The sequence below is a fragment of the Xiphophorus hellerii genome, chromosome 2, assembly GCF_003331165.1.
Source record: "Xiphophorus hellerii strain 12219 chromosome 2, Xiphophorus_hellerii-4.1, whole genome shotgun sequence".
Lineage (NCBI taxonomy): Eukaryota > Metazoa > Chordata > Actinopteri > Cyprinodontiformes > Poeciliidae > Xiphophorus > Xiphophorus hellerii.
In genome coordinates, this window is record NC_045673.1 from 24,961,766 (window position 1) to 24,980,583 (window position 18,818).

Genomic DNA, 18,818 nt, shown 5'->3' on the forward strand with positions numbered 1-18,818 from the left:
AGTTAAAACCACCGAATGAATCCAAAAACTGATTTGCAGAAAACAAAATACCACAGTAGTTGTGGTATTTTGCTTCACTGTCATGCCAAAAGCTTTGGGCTTGTGTTCAAGTCGAACAAAGAAATCAAACATTGTGGAGCAGGAAGAACAAGTAAAAAACCACTCACCATTTCTTAGAGGTCAGAGCTAGCAAGAATTAGCGTGACGGAGTTCAAGATGAAGTGAGAGCTGTGATACCCCTGAGTCTTCAGCGGCTCTTATTATGTTTCACGTAGTTTGGATTTGTTTCGATACAGCTCTTGTTCAAAACGCTACGTGTCCCATCGTTCACCTGACACTCCAGCTAATGGGAAGCCTCTGCTACGCGAGTTGCCTTTGGGTGCCGAGTTGTATAGCAGGCGGACACCCTGTGGACTGGCGTCTCAATAACGCTGTCCTCGTCTCATTCGGCTGGAGACTGGATTCACAGGGGAAGACAGCGGTTGCAGTCTCACCACAGAGCTGTCATGTGGGGACAAAAAGAGAGCGAGAGCGGCACTGTATGATTGCCTGGGTGGGAACAAGCCAGAAGATGGTTGTGCTGAGCCATGGAGTCAGCATTCCCATCCCACACATGAAGTGGGTTAGCTCAAAGTGGGGCCTTGTGCTTGGACAGAGAAAGCCACACAGCATATAACGCCCGATAGCTTTAATACTCGGTGAGTCAACTCAAGTTTCCCCTCATTTATCACAAAGCTGACAAACAGTGGATAGAATGTCTACATTGCCATTGAATTGCTACTATTTCAGAATGTGATGGAAAAAGACTTGAAGAGAGAGCAGAATTACGAAACGACCTGGATTAATCGAATGACTCAAGTAAGCTAAAAATAAACAAAAAGTAAGGTTTTGTCAGCTAATACACACTTGGCCTAATCAAAAAATGTAATGCTGTTTCACAAAGTGATGTACTGTACAAAGGCTACTACAGTACTATTTTATTACAATCATTTTGTAGAAACCTTCAGAGTACATGATTTTTGTGTCCAGACACAACAACCTTGCCACTATCTCAATACAGCTAAATGCAGAGCATTCCTCAGATAACACTGGCATGGAAAACCTATTTTAAGTGACAGCTGGTGTTTTCAGGCAGTGTTGGATGTTTGCCTCAGCGTTTGCCCTGTGATGAACGTTGGATCCTGGTGGGACATTCCCCTGGTCTTGACTGTGTACTAACCAAACCTCGTGGAAATCAGACACGGGCAAGTTTCTGGTTGCCAAGGTTTTATAATGTTATGGTTCAAAAATTAAAACATTTCCTGTTACAGTGCTCCTACAGCTTAAAGTGTTTTTTACTCGGCTGTAAAAAAAAAAGAAAAAAAAAAAGGAAAGTAATTTCCTCTCAGCCTATTTTGGATTTTAGCAAGACAGAAACCATATAAAAGTCCTTGATTGACTGGGAGAACAAAGATACCTTCCTGTGCTAACTAATGTTTCAAATGCACCAGAGTTTACTTCAACCGAAGCGAGACCAATGGTTTTTAGACAAGCCACAGTTCGCTTTCTTGGCCCGCATCGGAGTTCGATTACCCCTCCCCAAACCAACCGGACTTTCTACCCCAAAAAATTAAGAGTTTGATTAAAGTGGACTAAACAGGACTGATGTGACACACAGGGAGCAGAATACTAGAAACCAAATATAGAGGAATGAACCTGAATGGTAAGATCTTCCCAACACTAATGAACACAGAGAAATGAACTGAATATGACAAGATTCTTCAAACAATAAAGAACTTTGAAGTGATCAAAGACACAAGCATTAATGAAGCCCAAACACCCAAGGATTTTAAGTTTGCAACATGTTTGGTTCTCTTATGTTCTTGTTTTCCCCCCACAACACATTATGTGGTGGCCGCATTTAATTTGTTTAAATTACATGTTGGTACTTTGAAACTGATAACAGAAAGTCAGCCGGCTCACATACATGAACTTTAATGTAAAAAAGACAAATACTTAAAAAAAAAAAAGTTAAATACTTTGTGTTGTATTTAACATTTTCCATTGTAATGAGATTATGTCAGCAATAGTTTTTCTCTGATTACAAATTTTAGCCATATGATTATTACCTCACTATCCTTTGTAACATTATAAATGGCAAAATCAGTCCAAGGGCCACAAATGGCCCCTCGGCCGCACTTTGGACACCTCTGGTTTAAGCCAAAAAGGACCATAAAGCGTGTAAAGCGTTAGATTTTTTTCACATCTGACTTTGCTTAGATATTCACCTGAATATAGGGACCAAAACAGTAAAATGCGTATTTGTCGTTTCTGATAACAGCTGTAAAAAATATATATATATTGACATCTTCCACAGTTCTTCCCACGTTCTGTTAATGACCAGGTCCAGAACCCGGCGTAAACCCGGGCAGCTCCCATTCTGTGTCCACATCACCCCGGGTGGAAACATAAATTTGCCGTTCTGAAGACACACAACAGCACATCCTGCTAAAGCTGCACTGTAGCTCAGGTTGGCTAATGATGGAAAAATAATGTCAACATCCTGACACGTCTCAGGGAGGATGATGGGCCTCGGTGGCGTCACGGGTTTCAACGACACGCTATGATGTCAGGAATAAAACGCGTGGGAGGACGGAGACGTTGCGTTCTTCCTTTTCCCCCCCCCCGGTGTATTTTTAAAACAATAAGAGGGCAAGTTTGGAAAGGGAAGTGGTGATGGGGGAAAATAATAATAAAAAAAAGTTAAAGGAAGTGGAAATGTCGAGAAGATGACAGCCGGAGATGGACTGTGGATTCTTACAGGTAAGAAAAAGGCGACACAAACCCTCTTGTCACTTACAGTTCTTCAGAATGGGGAGTTTTTGACTGGAAAAGTTTCACAGTAGAAAAATTTCTTATTTGATTGCAGAAATGCAGAGATTTTAGAGTTTTGTTTTAACCAGCTAAGGTTTCTTTGGGTTTGCAGTGATAAAGCTGTACAGTATACGCCGATCAGGCATAACATTATAAATACAATGCGATGTTTATTCCTATGAATTTCTAACTTGACATTTGTTAACTTCTGTGATTTGAAACAATAGTTAATCTGTTGGATCAGAGGTATAACGGTTCGTGGGTGACCAACCTGTTTTACCATAATACAACGTAGCTCAGAGAAAAAAGAAAAGATAAAAATACGGAAATGTTTAACTGCCAGAACGAGGAAATGAATTCAGAAGCAAAGTCTCGTTATGACGTTCAACTTTCTCGATATAACGATGCACAACACTTGGTAGATTGACGAAGTTTCTCGTTTTAGCGAAATATGAAATTAGTTGTGAGATTTATGTCATTAAAAGCCAAAATATGTTGTTTAATAATAACAACGTCGTAAAACTGCAAGACCTCGTGAGAGTTTTGTCTTATAGAAGAAACCGAATGAGAAGATGGAAAGTCAAACGGAGTCCATTTATGCCTTTCTAGAAAAAGCTGTGGTCTGTTTGAGACATGTCACAACATTTTTACATCTCAAAAAACCCCAAAATTTGTTAAACGTTAAACACGTATCCTTAAGACAAAAACCAGTCTCCCTGTAACAAGTTAAGAAACGTAAAACAAGAATGTTTCTCATCATAATGAGATTTCCTGTTGCTTCTGTGAGTAAACACCACAACTCTGATGAACTCTTGTTTGAAAGCAGATTTCAAATCGCTAGATGCTAAAAACAAAGACAAAAAAAAAGTGAATATATAGGAGTTTCACTCTCTGGTAAAGACACTGTTGTTTTCATTACTCGACAAAGCATTCTTCCCGGTTTCCTTCAGCCTGTTTCGATGAAAAATGAAGCAGTCAGAGGTTATCAAAAGTTTGCAGAGGGATACACTAGCAGAAACATTCTTCTAGCCGTAGCTTTGTGCAGATGTATTGAGAAACATATAAAAAAATAATAGGTGATACAAGTCGGTCTGACTGGCTCTAAATCTCGTTTTGAAGTACCAAGAAGCTGAATCTCTTTCACCTTCTTTCTCCGGCCTCCACTGACACAGTGAGAGTTTATTGGCACTTAAAATGTTCTCTAAGCAGACTACCTGGCAGCACAGCCACACTTTCGCTCCCTTCCACTCCTGCCTTCCCTATCTGATATTAGCTTGGGTCTTAAGTTGATCCAAAAGAAAACCAAAATGTTCTCAAGTTTTGCAAGAAGCATTATGTCGAGCAATAGGCTTTAAGTGTATTTAGAAAAGAACTGGAAAAGTAATTTTGTGTAATTTGCGGGGGGAAAGCATGCATCCTTTATCCAAGCTGACATCAGATATTTGAGAAGTTATAATAAAAGCATTCTAAAAGACTTTACCAGACATTAGAGGATTTTTTTTTTTTTTATAGCATGTCACAGTTACTTTCTAAAGTTTCTGCATGCATGAATATTGAAATTTATGAAAACCTCAAGTTGTTCCTTTTTTTGAAAAATTCCTGGCTGCACTAATGTCCATGTAAGGCCAGACCCGGTGCTGTCTGTTCGGGTCAGCTAGCATTCTTTCCCTTTGCATAATGTGGAAGTTAAATACTATGCTTTCATAGAGTTTCTAGGCAACCCGTGGACGCAGATGAGATCACGGGGGTTAAGTTGCACCCACACACACACAGGGACACATTCATGTATAAACTTACAGCTTCATTCATGGTTTAGCATTAAGTCACCCTGCAAAATGTTGCACTAACACATGTGGGCTGGGACTGCTCTTGTATCACTTTAAAGGGCCCGTATTATTGATTTTCCAGGCACACATTTTATAGACATGACAAACGTCATTGTTTACATCCGGAAATTTCCCGCATGTGTACAACGCTGGAGGGCAAAAAGACGATTCTGTTACTCGCCATCCATAGCCGATCTGCCGTAGTCGAACAATTCAGTTAACAAGATGAAACCTGGAGATGTAGGTGTAATTAATTTAGTGCACTGCGCCACAGCGAGGAGAAAATAATGCAGAAAAATGACTGAAGAATAACTCAAAGCCACTTGCAGTCTTTTTTCTCACTCTCTGTGTCGGCTACGCTACACACAGACCCGTTGCTGTAGCAACGCACTGACAACAGCTCCGCTAGTGTATCGGGATGCAACACCAATAAACATGCAAACATTTCCCACACCAAGAACAACATTTAGTCTATTACAGTATCATGATTCCAGTGATTGTCTGAACACAGCGGTGGTTGATTAGTCCATTTAAACATCTGCTCTACTGATGATCTGTTAGAGAGTTGACCTGTGGGATGCCTTTTTTTTTTCAATTGAACCAAAACGCACCAAATTCTGCAGCACATCTACATGGTAAGGTTGTCAAAGTCAAGCTAGCATAACTAACCTACTTCTTACTCCCTTGCTATTTTTAAAACTTCTTCTTGATCTGTGAAATGTGATACCGTTGGACCTTGTTATGTAGTTGTAGCAATATTAGCAGCAAAGCAGTGTGCCCCTTTTCTTTTATATGTCACGCGTACATTTAAGATTTAGCGCATGATGACAGCTAAATCCAACGTAAACATTGTAAGATCCCGCCCTCTAGGACGAAGCTGGAGGGCGGGATCTTACACATGTGATGTCACCCTGCAATGTGTCTACAGCACAGCCAAGTAAATGTTGCTTTCAGCTGTTATAAAAATGCTGTCTATCTTAAACATAGCTTGAGAAAATTTACTTTGTGATATAACGCCTTGAAATTAGGCCTTTGTCTCTTTAAGAAACTCTTGCTCTTTCAGGAAGTCATCACTATATGGCTCCTCTATTAACCCTTTAGCAACGTTTTCACCAGCACTGCGCCGAGAAGATGCATCGTTGATTTTACATAATGCTGCCCCTTTAAGGCAAGAACAATGACAGCAGTTCCCCGAGGCACCTAGTGAACCCCCGGCCCAGTAAAGATTACATTCAGCTGCGCAAATAACTTTACCGCCTTACCACAAGTCTGCTAATGTGAACACACCATCTTCTTGCTTCTTTATAGCAAGCTATAAAAATTACTCATAACTCGGATTTTCCAAAAGGCAAAGGAAAAAAATAAGATAGCGGCTCCATTACCTCACGAGAGGTCCAACGTCTCCGGTTTTACACCACGACAATTATCCAAACGCTTTTGAAGTTTCCCAAATTCGTCTACAGTTAGCTGAATAAATTAATTGATTCATTAAAAAAGGCTAGACTTGGTGAGAAAACGCCCCCCCACAACAACACGCACAACTAATGTGCTGGTCTGGGGCGGAGAACTCAAACAATAAAAACAGAGCAGAACGAGATCCAGTCTGGAGGAGTGAAGAGGACCTAGCAGGCACCTGACACCCGAGAAGTGAGCAAGCAAAACATCAGGAGCTGTTAAATAATGAATAAGCTAAGCTTGTAAAGAAGCCCAACACACACACACCCACACACGTATACACGCCGCATGGTGAACAGCGAGTCAGACAGACATAATTGAAGGTAGGCTTACATTGTGGTAAGGTAAAAACAGGGTATGTAACTATAATCAGTCAAAGCCTCTTGACACATGTTGCTAACTTTATAGTCTGTCATCCCTGTGAAGCCTTCTTCACAACTAAATTTTGTAAAGCTTTAATTTCACTTAAGTTCTGGTCCAATACTAAGTAAAAAAAAATTGTATCAGATGAGGCTGGTTATTTGGAAGAAAAATTACAATCCTGTGTGGTGTGCAAAATGGCAAGATTGATGGGTGTGACTGCAACCACACCCAAACCATACGCATAGTTTCACTGACAGAGCATTCTTCGAGGCAAGAACGCGAAGAAAATCCAATCAGTGACGAAGAGCAGTCAGTTTTAAGAAGCCCAAGTACAGAAAAGAGGAGATTATTCCTCTGAAGCAGCAGTGGAGTCCCCACAGCGCTGGTATAACCATGTTTTGTTGTTTTACAGCCACAAACGGCAATGGATGTTACATGACAGATCAACACTAACTAGAGGATTAAAATCAAAATCTGTTCATTTGCTCTCAGAATAGAGAGAAACTTTCAAATATGGTTACATTATAGAACAGCGTTTCCCAATCTCTGTTATAGAGCTCTGTTCAATCCATCATTCACAATGTGAATGTTATGGTACAAATACAAATGTACAAATGCCTGGCTGTTGACAGGAGAGCATTAATGAGAGAAGATGCCTTTGGTATTTCTGGAGGAAGTGCAAAGATCCGCAGCCCAGAAAGGAAAACATGCTGACAGGACTATTAGTCATGGACTCCATGAATTTAAGGGTGTTCTCAAACCTGATAATCATATACATAGACTTAGTTCGATTCAGAACCAAAATTGAAACATTTGTGTTAAGCAAACCAGAGACTTTAAGCAAACTGTTCCACCCCCTCGCCTGTGGTGGCGTTGCGTCAAGTATTACTCAATGATACAACCTGAAAACCTCTGAAGAAGACACTGACAACTTCCTACTTCACAAGATGTGAACAAAAAGTTAGTGTCTTCAGATTTTAGCGGTTGTTGGATTTCTCTTTTGTCTTTGGAAAACCTTTTTTTCCATTAACTTTAGACTCGCTCGTTTGCTTTGGTTGTATTTACCCAGAATGCCCTACACTACAGTTCACTTCCTGTCAGCGACCTCCAGTCAGCTAAGCTTGGGAACCGCACCAGACTTCACTTTAACCTAGCCAAGACCTACGTTTGTAGGTGGACTTTTTTGGTTCGCATCAGAGTTCAATTGCGCGTTCACACCTCCCCAAACGAACTTAACTTTCTAGGCAAAGGAACTAGAGTCTGATTAAAGTGGACTAAACAGGGCTGGTGTGAATTCAGAAAAAGTAGCTAAAAGAAAGCCTTAAGAAGTGCTGGCAGCAGTTTGCCAGAATCAACGTTGGGGAGCTAGCTCCAGAAAATAAAGATGCGCTGGTAATATGAGACCAAAACAGAACTTTTTCACTCCATGTAAAGTGCTGTAGCACCATCATGGTTTGGGAATGTTTCTGTATGTACGTATGTAACCTTTATTTGACCAGGTCTCAATGAGGTTAAAAAGCTCTTTTTTTCCAAGTGGGACCTGGCCAAGACTGATAATTAGCAAAACCTTCAGCAGGGAAGCTGCGTAGCAATGGAAGAAAACTCCTTGATGTTAAAACGTCAGACTGGAGTTGAGGCTCACCTTGCTGCTGCAACGGAATGAGCCTGAACACATCATGTCTATGTGGGTCTGTTAGTGGTTGTAATGGAAAATATGAAAAAGTATATGACTATTTTTGTATATTTTTTATGAGACAACGACTACTTAAATTTAAGATTCAAAATAAACTAACAAGGATGTGTAAACCATGGAACATTCCATATCTAAAAATGATCACAATTACATCACCAAAAACACAGTGGGGCAAAACCCTTACGCCTGGGCTTGCTTTGTTTTTTGGGGGGGGAGTTTTTATAGACTCTAGCGATCATAATGCCAAGCATCACACATCCATTGCAACAAACGCGTAGCACTTTTAATGAACCCAATATGGGGTTTAGCTTTTTCCAACTTTCACAACAAAGCAGGACAACCGGGCTCTGCGGATGGGTTTGAGAGACGCCAGCGACAGCAGTGCATACACAGAACCATGAAAGAGTGCTGAACTCTCCAAGCTGCTAGACTGGAGCTACTCAAACTCAGCGTAATGTCGCAATAAAACCACACGACACAGGGGAAAACTCCATAAAGCAGCAACTGAACAACTACGTTGCACCAGTTTTCAGAGTCAGTAAAAACACTCCGGCTCCTCCAGACTGAAGGGAGCGCAGGCATGAAATGACATATTGCTCGGATGAAAATGTTTTATCAAAACAGCTGGCAAAAGGAGTTACAGACTGGCGGCATTGGATCGCACCACGACCGTGGGCAGGCCCAGCAGAAACGTGTTGTTTTCTGGAATTGTGGTGAATTACTGTTTTTGAAGTTTGGCCCAACATTTGACCCTGTATTTCAGGCCGGTCACAAACCTGCATGTGGTCTCACATTAGACCACATGCTGCTAAACAGCTAGCTCTTTTTCTATTTGACGTAGCATCATTGCTGCATCTCTGGTAGAGATGCGACCTACGGCTCTGAGAAGGGAACCAATTCTTCAGGATCCATTCACCTCAAAGACCCGTTCAAATTTAGAAAATGTACATTTTTCTAAGAACGAGCCATTTTATCTGTGATATTTACTTTAATTGTTTTTGTGTGGGAAGTTCACAAAAAGTCAGATCATCTGTATTAAGTAAATAACCGCAGTATACAGCAAAAAAATTTTTCATAAAATATAAAATGTCAAAATTAAAATGTCAAATTCTCATGCAGGCTTTGTTTTATAAAAGTCTTGTGTGTGTTAATAACATTTTAGCAGAAAAGGAAAGTCTCTTCTGCGCAATTAAATGTAACAGAAGTTGCCACTGGCACAAACCACGAAGAAGAACACGGCAGGAAGTAGTTGAAAAATGACGGTGTGGCAAGTTTTTTAAAGACTTGTCACATGAAGAAACTTACTCATGTGCAATTTTAATTGTATTTCTTTTTTAACAGAATTGAAAAATTGTGGGGTTTTTTTTTTTACTTTGGCGAAATATTGACAAAATTTTGCAGGTACTGTGTCATGTCAGATGCCCTGCGTATGAGTTGCTGCTCACGCGTGGCTATGACTTAAAGGAATAATCCTGCATTGAACCCAGAGATCATTGATTTGAGCGGATGGCTCGTGTGTTCAGAAACGGGCTTCAGAGTGAAATGATCTTGGTTTCTACAACCAGGGCAACTCCTCCCAGGTCAACCCTGCAGCTGTTTGACATTAAGAGGTGGGAGTATGTCAGGCCGGCTGCGTCTGTGTGTGGATTTAAAGTCGCAGAGAAAGGAACACTAAGAATCATGGGTGGGGGGTATTCGTCCTGCCCAGGTCTTTCCTCCAGGGTGGGACTTTTCCTTTACTGACCACTGATTTAAAGGCGCAGGAGTAATGGGAGTCACATGTGCGCAACATGATAAGTAAATATCAGCACGGTATGCAAGAAATGTTCCGTACGTGCGGGCCGAGCGCACACGTGGAGTTTTTAAAAAAAAACCATTTTCTGTGCTTTTCTTTGCTCTTTGGGTATAAAAAGTAAACACTGGAGAAAGTTTTCTGCGCAATTAAACCCGGCAAACAGTCTGCCAAGTCTCATTTAAGATAGCATATCCAGAGAAATGGCTTGGTGTATGCGGCTTTGTAATGAGTTTAATACTCAGAAGGACTTACGTTAACAAAGGATCTTTTTATGCAGCAGTTCGAGTGTTTTTGCTCATGTTTACTGGTCATCAACTGTAGACGGACAATGAAGGTTGCTGGGCTTTTCTTTACTGTTAATCCAAAGAAAGCACACACACTATAACATTTGAGGGTTTTTTTTCCCCCCGGGACAAAACTCAAGCTGTCTTAACCAAACTTTGGGTGGAAATTTGTGACTCAGGTTTTTTTTAAGGTTAAAGAATATACAAGGAACCTCATGATTCTTTCCAGACCAACCGGATTGAAGTTCCTTATCAAAAACAAGAAATGGAAAAACGTTACAATTATGCTGTATAATAATGGTAATGTCAGTGTTGGACGGGTTGACTTGGAAATTAGGCTAGGTGAAGTTATAAACAATAATATTTCCTTTGCCTTTGTTGGAATGATGTCATGTCGGAAACCAAAATAAATCTATGAAGTGGTCGACCCCAACAGTATAGTCAGATTCTTTGTTTCAGCTGACGAGCGATTTATAACAACTTCCAATTAAAAATGTGATGGAACGCAGATGCGTTGCACTTAGTCAGTCTGCTCCAGCTCTGCCAAGAACGGAGTCAACTTTAAGGTTTAGCATCAGAATGAACGATGCTGCCATGTCTATTTTTTTCTAGCTGAAGATGTCTGCTGAACATACCGACAGCCAATGTCAAAGGTCAAAGAGTTAAACCTGCTTTTCCTACTTCACAGTTATCGCAAAAATCATGCTTTCTTTCTTTTTTGCACATATTAGATAAAAACACTTCAAATTTTTTACATGTTGAGTGACACAATAAAAAAAGTTTTTTTCGTTCTTTTCTTACAGTGGATGAAGTTATGAGGAACTTCCGGTCAAATAAAACAATGAAAGGTTAAACCAACAGAAAACAACACTAGATGAGAAAAGTATGGAGGAAGCAGAAGCAGTAGTCCCTTAAAACTCCATTAGGTGCTCTCAATGGACATTTTCAAAAGGATGGGGGGAGCGGAGGGGAGTGACGACCTTTCAATCTTTGTAGGAAATCTCACGACAAACAAAAGCTGAGAAGAACTAAAGCTCCAATTTCCTCTTGTGATCTTCCCAGTGAACCACAACAAGGCCTACAGAGCAAATACAGTAGATAGCGATCGCATTGAAGACAGATAAGAAGACTGGAGCTCAATACGCCATGACCTGCCGGCAATTAGTTGATGCAGATAGGAAGAAAAGAACTGAGTAAAGAAAGAGGTCAGCACAGAGAAAGGCTTTGGTCCGACGTTGAGATTCCACCAGTTTGATTTGGATCGATCTCCCAGTTCCTTGGTGGCTCCCATACTGGTACACACCCACACAAAAATTTATACCTGCACTCTTGTAATTGGGTTTCCGTCTTCGAAGAGTCATCACTGAGTCATGGATGCTGTCACAGGGTTGTCAACAGTCGTCATCAGTAAAGCACCATCCGATATACACCACACTGATGAATGTGAAACATCAGTATAGAGTTTTAAATGTATGGCTTCACGGTATGATGTGATGAGAAAGAGCAATCTGACTTTCATCTGATGAGCCCTTGTATAAGGATAAGCTAAAAACCATTTCACAAATTTTCTACCTAAAAAAAATACAATTTTAAGGATATAGACACTCACATCCATCGTTTAATACATTTTTGCAGATGTTTGGTGTTCAGGTCATAAACCCGTATTTGGAATTAATCACACCTGATTTATTTGGATAAAATACAAACTCACAGGGTTGTTTTTGTTTCCTGTCAGGACAGCCAACCTTTCACACCGCATGTCACCCAATGACAGCTGGAAACTAACTGCTAACCTCACATCTACTGTTTACATGTGAAAACAATAAACAAAGGAATAAAATACACATCCTGAGCCTTGAAGGTGAATTAGGTTGTTGTTAAGGACACCAACTAAACCGTTAACACGGCAGTAAATGTGTTTGCCAGCGACTTCTCCAAACCAGACTTGCGGCACCAAGATCTGCTTCCTGTTTCCAGCTTTAACTGTGGTCAGACACTTCTCGTCCCACCCTGAGAGACAGCCATTGCTCATCATTGACCGCCCTCCCTACTCTCTTAGTGTCACAGGACAATGAGAGCGGGGGCGAGACTGTGGAGAGGCAGGCGTTTTACAGCGGAAACCCCAGTGTTCCCCACCCCACGGATGGAGGACCTAATTAAACAGCATGTCAAGCCCAGCCAGGGCCCCACCTGCCTGTGGTGGTTGGTGTTAAACGGTGGCACGCCCTCAACCGGCTCGGCACCAGGAGGCGCAGAGGAGAGCGCAGCGAAGAAAGTCACAGATTTAAACCCAGGTCAGCCACACGTCATTAGACAAAATAAAGTCCTGGGCTTTGATCACAGCAGACTGTAATTTGCTCGTGTGAACTGAACTGAACTGCTACAACAAGATTAATCTTGAGCAATACATAATGCTGAGGAAAGTGTTTTTTGATTTGAAAACGCAACGCCTCTTAGGAAGGTCTGGGATAAAATCTCCTCACTTTCACTTACATTGCCACTGTACACTTTGCGTTATTTGAGTAGGACGATATACTTCTGCAGTGCTTTTTAAAAGTATTCAGACTTCTTGAGCTTTGCAGCATTTGTTGTGATAAAACCACAAGCATTTAATCAGTTGAGTAGAAGGAAAAGGATATACGTATATACGGTTTTTGCTTTATGTTCACAAATTAACACCAGAAAAGTGCATTAGTATTCAACCCCAGTGAGTCAATAATACATTGTTGAACTACCTTTCACTTACAGCCCAAAGACTTTCAGGATATATTTCTACCAACTGTTGAATACTTTGTCATAGGACAGCCCAATAAATCGTGAATGTATCATCGTCGTCATTATCAGTGTTTGCAATCTTCAAATCACAAATGACTGTTTGGAGTGCCGCACTTGTTGGCTGGTATAGTTTACGAGTTCTGATGTTGCACTTTTCATGCTAATCCAATTGTTAGCCAGTCCAATGGAATCTCATAACAGAAAAACCTCAAACTGGACACAAATGACAAAAGTTAAAAATAGATTAAAAACAGCAGAAAGATGCAAAATACACCTTATATTATCATGTAATTTCCAATGATGTTATAACTGTTATTAATATGTATATGTTGTCTGTTTCTCGGTTTTGTTTTCTCTCTTTCTGCAGGTTTAGAGGCAGACTTCAAACGTGTTAACCTGTGCTCTCTCTATGCTTATTTCTCACTCCTCCTATATCCTTTCCTTTTAAACCTTTCCCCCACCTTTCTCCTTTTCTGTTCTCTTTCCTTTTTTGTCTCTCTGTCCGTCACATTTGAAATAAATGCAAAAAAGATTTCTAAAACAGCTCCATAGCGTTATAGCATGTAACTAGAGCACATTCTTCACCTTCTTCAGAGACAATAATTGTCCAGTCAGAAGTCCTCCTACGTGGACGGTCATGTCTCCACTGCACCAAACTCCTTCCATTGTTGCATGATGGATTGAGAATTGAATTAGACTGTTGTTTTATAAACTAACCCCTCTTGAAACCTTACCACTTCTGAACTTCATGATTCTGTTTGTTTACTAAAGCTCTCTAACATCCGTTAGTTTATCCCACAAAATCCCAGTAGAAAAACAACATCAAGTTCAAGGTCTGTCCAACTGCGTCTAGAGGAATACTTGTCTCTGGACTGTAGGAGGAAAACCACCAAACATCTACACAAGCACAACCAAATGAAAGGACTAAGCTCGTTTTTTTTTGGTTTTTTATAGTCAGGACCTCCTTCTTCTGAGGCTTCAGAGCCGTCCGTCACGCCACTGATCTGAGGAACAATAGCAACAAACAACAACGGTGACAAATGATTCACATGTATTGTCTTTTGTTTGTTTTGGCCTACTTGTACGTCTTCTGTTTGGTCCTTTGTGTTGCTGTGTGACAAACAGTGACATAGTGACAACACGACTTGTAGCGCCCCAGAGATGCCTGCGATCCCAGTTCGCCGTGGCGTTGACTGCCCTCTTATGCAGTGAACAAAAAGCCAAAGAGGAATTAAAAGACTATAAAAATATATTACAAAAACATCACGCATTTGGAAACTTTTCCTAACAAGTCCATCTTGATCTTTTTATTTGTCTCCCGCTGCCAAGCGCAGATTTTTCCGCGCACCACAGTGCCACACAGACAGGCCGTCGTAAAGATGCATGCCGACTGTGTTGTCGTTATTACTTTCAGACTCCCAGAGATCTTTGTTGTTTTTTACGCCACCTCAACTTTCATCACTCCTACACAAACCAGATCAGCCACTTTCCAAACTTTTTTTTTTGCTACCGTGGCGCTCGGCCTCGACGTGACTCAGAACAAAAACATAAAATATTTTCCACTTGAGAGCGACGTGCGAAATCTTGAGGGGGCCGTTTATTTGCCATTTGATGCCCTCAAATCACAACGGAGGCCACGCCGAAGGGATGACAGCAGTACTTCTCCAAACCAGATATTTAGAATGTGAGCACGTCGGCCTGAAGTAATGAACTCATTCGAATACATCCATCTGATACCCATATGAGTGTAATCTCTGTTGAGCTGCTGTTTAAAAATAGGAGTTCATCAGTTTAGACTGAGATACAAAACCTCAAACAACTGGACTTTTGATGGAAATATTTCGCTACATCTTTGAAGCATGGCTAAGTCACCGGAATTGTCCAGAAGGGTCGTAGGAATGACAATCACTTACTACAACCAAGGACTGGGATCTAAAAAGAGAGCCAAGGTCCTAATTATTTTAGGAATTTCAAAGAACAGTTCACCTGGACACGGGTGGAAGAGGAAGCCATCATCAGGACACCGTCACCAAGGAGCTTTTGAAGGACATACCACACCTGCCACGTTTTGGACCTGAGATTACGGGAAACGTCACCGTGCGGTGCTACCATAAGATATTTACTGGAAAATAATAATAGGGGGTAAAAAACTGTCGTTTCCGGACCAAAACGGGAGACTTGACTGGTATGGGATATGCTGGAAAAAAAAAAAACAACCCAAAACCCTCAGTATTGTGTTTTTCGGTCAGATTTCACGGGAGAAAAAGTTGTGCCATCTGTGAGGAAGCTGGAGTGTTGGTGTCGCTGGACCCTCAAACTGGACAATGATCCTCAATCACACCCCAAAGTCCGAGATACAACAGCGGCCATCATAAATACCTGATCTGAACTCTGTTGAAAATTTCTGGTGGGGCTTTTTAAAAAGTTGCAAGATGCACACAAATCCAGGAATATCAATGAACTGAAGGTCTTTGCCTATGGATTAAGATTCATCAGGCACGCTGTCAGAAATTGATTTCTGGCTATAAATTAGACATTATGAGAGGACTTTTAGAGCAAAAGTACTCTAATAAGAGTCAAATGTCTTTGTTACTATACAGTTTTCACACTCAGTCTTATGTTTAGTTTGTAGTTAGGTTAGTTGTGTTATGCTGTTTAAACTGTTTTTCTTTAAAGGGGCAGTATTATGACACTTTTTTCAAGCTTTACATCATGTTGTAATGTTATTCTCTCACCAAAACACACCTGGCGTGTTGATTTGGCTGTTTTATGCATGTTTGAGAAATCATCGAATCTCCATGGCAACCATTCAGCTGTGCAAAACACTTGGGTGAGCGTAGCCCCGCCTTCGAGGACAAAGCTCCACCTCAGCAGCTGTAGTTTCCGAGCCTCTGAGCTCCACAGAGCAGCCCTCCCTCGCTATCCGCCCTCTCAGCTCCTTCAGACTAGACAGCAGCAATTAGCAAACACCTGGTGAAACTGTGCATCTGCTGAGCTCATTATATAAGCTACTTCTCTGTGCAATGTTGGTAAAATAACAGTAGAGTGGCTGATGCACTTAACAGGGATGTTAATGCATGTTGGGCGGTAAGTAGCAGTTCCAAGAGAAAAACTACACATGCACAGGAAGAAAGTGTAAACTCTAGAAAGAAAGGATTTAAACTCAGGATCTTTTTGGTGAGTAGCAGCCATCCTAATAACAGTTTCCTTAAGCTCCAAAATACAATATGACTCAGTCTCCTGGAGGCGTTGCACAACTGTGGCTAAAGCTCTAAAACCTTCAAACTAAAACAGTCTTTATTTTAAGATAATTGCACCTATGTATCATGCTCATTTTTGTCTCACTTCCATTACACTTCTCTCATCACCAACGGCAACTGTGAATTATTCCTCATGGAAACTGTGCAGAGCTGACTGCACAGTCAGGCTATGACACACCGACGAACACAGAGAGGGAACCCGGCGTTAACAGTTAGCAGTCAGAGAAAGTCAATAGTTTAAAACAAACCTGACAAGTTCAAAATGTTTGTCCAGAAATAAGTCTGGTATCAATAACTCATTTGGATGGATATCTGGCCATTTCATAAAAAAAAAAAAAAAAAAAAAAAAAAAAGAATACCACTTTATTGGAGATTGTCTTGGTTTAACGTTTTCACAGCTTCCTTTCTAACTCTGGTTTATTTTTGGCTCCATGCACTGCTATAGGGGTTTTTGATGGCGATAATCATGATCTGTTGTAGATTATAGACGACAAGGAAATGGTGAGGAGATAGCCCAGCTGAATAAAATAATCAAGTGCTGACACACAAAATGTGTTGTGCTTGAAGGGGGAGGCTGGGCAGCAGAGCTGTTAGCCAAGCGGCTAGCAGTTCTCGTGTTTAGGAGACAGCTACACTCTGCTACGTTCAGGATAGATTTAAAAGAGCTAGAAGTACACATGGCATATGTTGACTTGTTTTTCTAACATCTCCATAGCAACGTTTATGAATCCAACAGGCACGTATCAGTTGGTCTGCCTCTGGTCAAAGCTAAAAACCAAAAGAGTCATAAAGTTAGCGGAGAATACCACTCATCGACCGGCTCAACAGTCGGTTCCCATGGATACTGAACTCAGGCTGCAGAAGAGACATTGTTGGGCAATTAGCAATGCTTATTTCTTAGACAAGTCCCCAAAGAAATGTGACAAATGAAGGAGGATTGTACCTCACAAAAGAATAGCAATTAATAAATGTTTAGTTTTTTGTCAAAGTAACGTTTTAGTGAAGTTGTGGCTAGTCTTTTCTGCACGTTTACCAATCTGGCATAAGCATCTTTGAGTGTCCTAAAAAGCACTCTATAGGTTTGATGTATTATTATTATTATGAGGTTAGAAATTTGCCTGTTAAGTTTTTGTCCTGAGAATTTACCAGAGTGTTGCAGAGGATGCTTTTTAAAAAAAATCTGAAATATTGCTGACACTTGTCACACTTCAAGGTTTACCATAGCAACAGACTGCCTGTACTGTGCTTCATAAATCAGACGGCACCTGATGGAATATTCGGTGTCGTACTACTGAAGTTTTACTCAAACTATCAACAAGGCTTTGACTTTTAACTCAGCTTAGTCCAGTGTTTCTCAGTTCCGGTCCTCAGGCCTCCCTGCCCTGCATGTTTTAGGTGTTTCCCTTCTGCCACACACCTGGATTGTACCTGTGGGTGATCAACAGGTTTCTGCAGCACTTGATGGCCATGCAATCATTTGAATCAGCTGCTCTGGAATAGAGGCACATCTAAAACGTGCCGAGCAGGGGGGCCTGAGGACTGGAACTGAGAAGCGCTGGATTAGTCCAACAGTCCCCAAAACTGAAAGTTCACCAAACTCACCCATTGTGTTGGCTAGAGACTGAACGGTAAGGTGTTCCCGCTGCGGTTCATAGTCAAGAAGTTTGTGCTTCTATCCGCGCGCTCGCCGGGCCCTCGGTTCCCTCTGCTCACTTTTATCCACTCCGACTCAAACTCTATTCAGCTCTGTCTCCTGCTTTAGAGCCCCAGCTGGCCCAACCACCACCAACGCCTGCCGGAGTGCAACTGAACGGAGTCTGAGCGCACAGCTGGCCTTATAGGTTTTTTCTTGAGGAGAAAAAGTCCACATCCCACTGTCAGTCACAGCGGAGCATAGTTTCAGCTGGGCTGCCTTCCAAACAGACATGAAACTATTCTATTTCGGTCCGCCATATGAGCAGCGGTTCAGTTCAGAGGAGGGTGGTGGGGTGGGGGTAAGATTCTGTGGTGGAGCATGTAATTGCAGAGTGACCTGTTATGGTGAGATGTAATTGCAGACTTCATCAGATGGAGAGAAGCTGCCAACAAGACTAGGTAAAGAACTTTTAAATAATACTTTTGGAAAAAAAGAAAGAAAAGAAACAAAACAGACCACATAAATACACGAGGAGCTGGGTTCCAGATGTGGCAGCAATGGGAAAGGGAGGGGAGAAGAAGAGGGAGGGACTGAAAAGAGAGTTAGATGAAGAAGAAAAAAAAACTGCCATGGCAGCAGAAAGAAATCCCAGTTCTGACACGGTGAAAGGGTGTTTTCCTTCCCAGGAGCTACTCCCAGAAGACCGAAAACAGGGGGATGAGGGAAGGTAAGAGGATGTCGGTCTCGGCCCGGTGTTGTTTCTGGACCTTCACCACGACTGCTCCTGAGTATCTGGTTTCACGTCAGCCTTGAAAATGACTACCTCATGGGGAAAAAACTGGGGGCTTTAAAAATGGAGGAAGAAAAATAATAAAGCA

The 18,818-nt window shown here is 41.3% G+C and overlaps 1 protein-coding gene across 2 annotated transcripts in view; it reads right to left on the minus strand.

The window, feature by feature from the left end:
• The window catches only part of insc (INSC spindle orientation adaptor protein), a 64,742-nt gene extending 46,501 nt beyond the window's left edge, over window positions 1–18,241 (minus strand). The window contains exon 1 of one of the 2 annotated variants that reach the window (XM_032589967.1): window positions 17,907–18,241. The gene's annotated coding sequence lies outside the window, so the exon portion shown is untranslated. Of the gene's footprint in view, window positions 1–167; window positions 462–17,906 lie in introns of those variants that run through there. The other variant, XM_032589976.1, reaches the window with a different exon arrangement.
• Window positions 18,242–18,818: the final 577 nt, after the last annotated feature.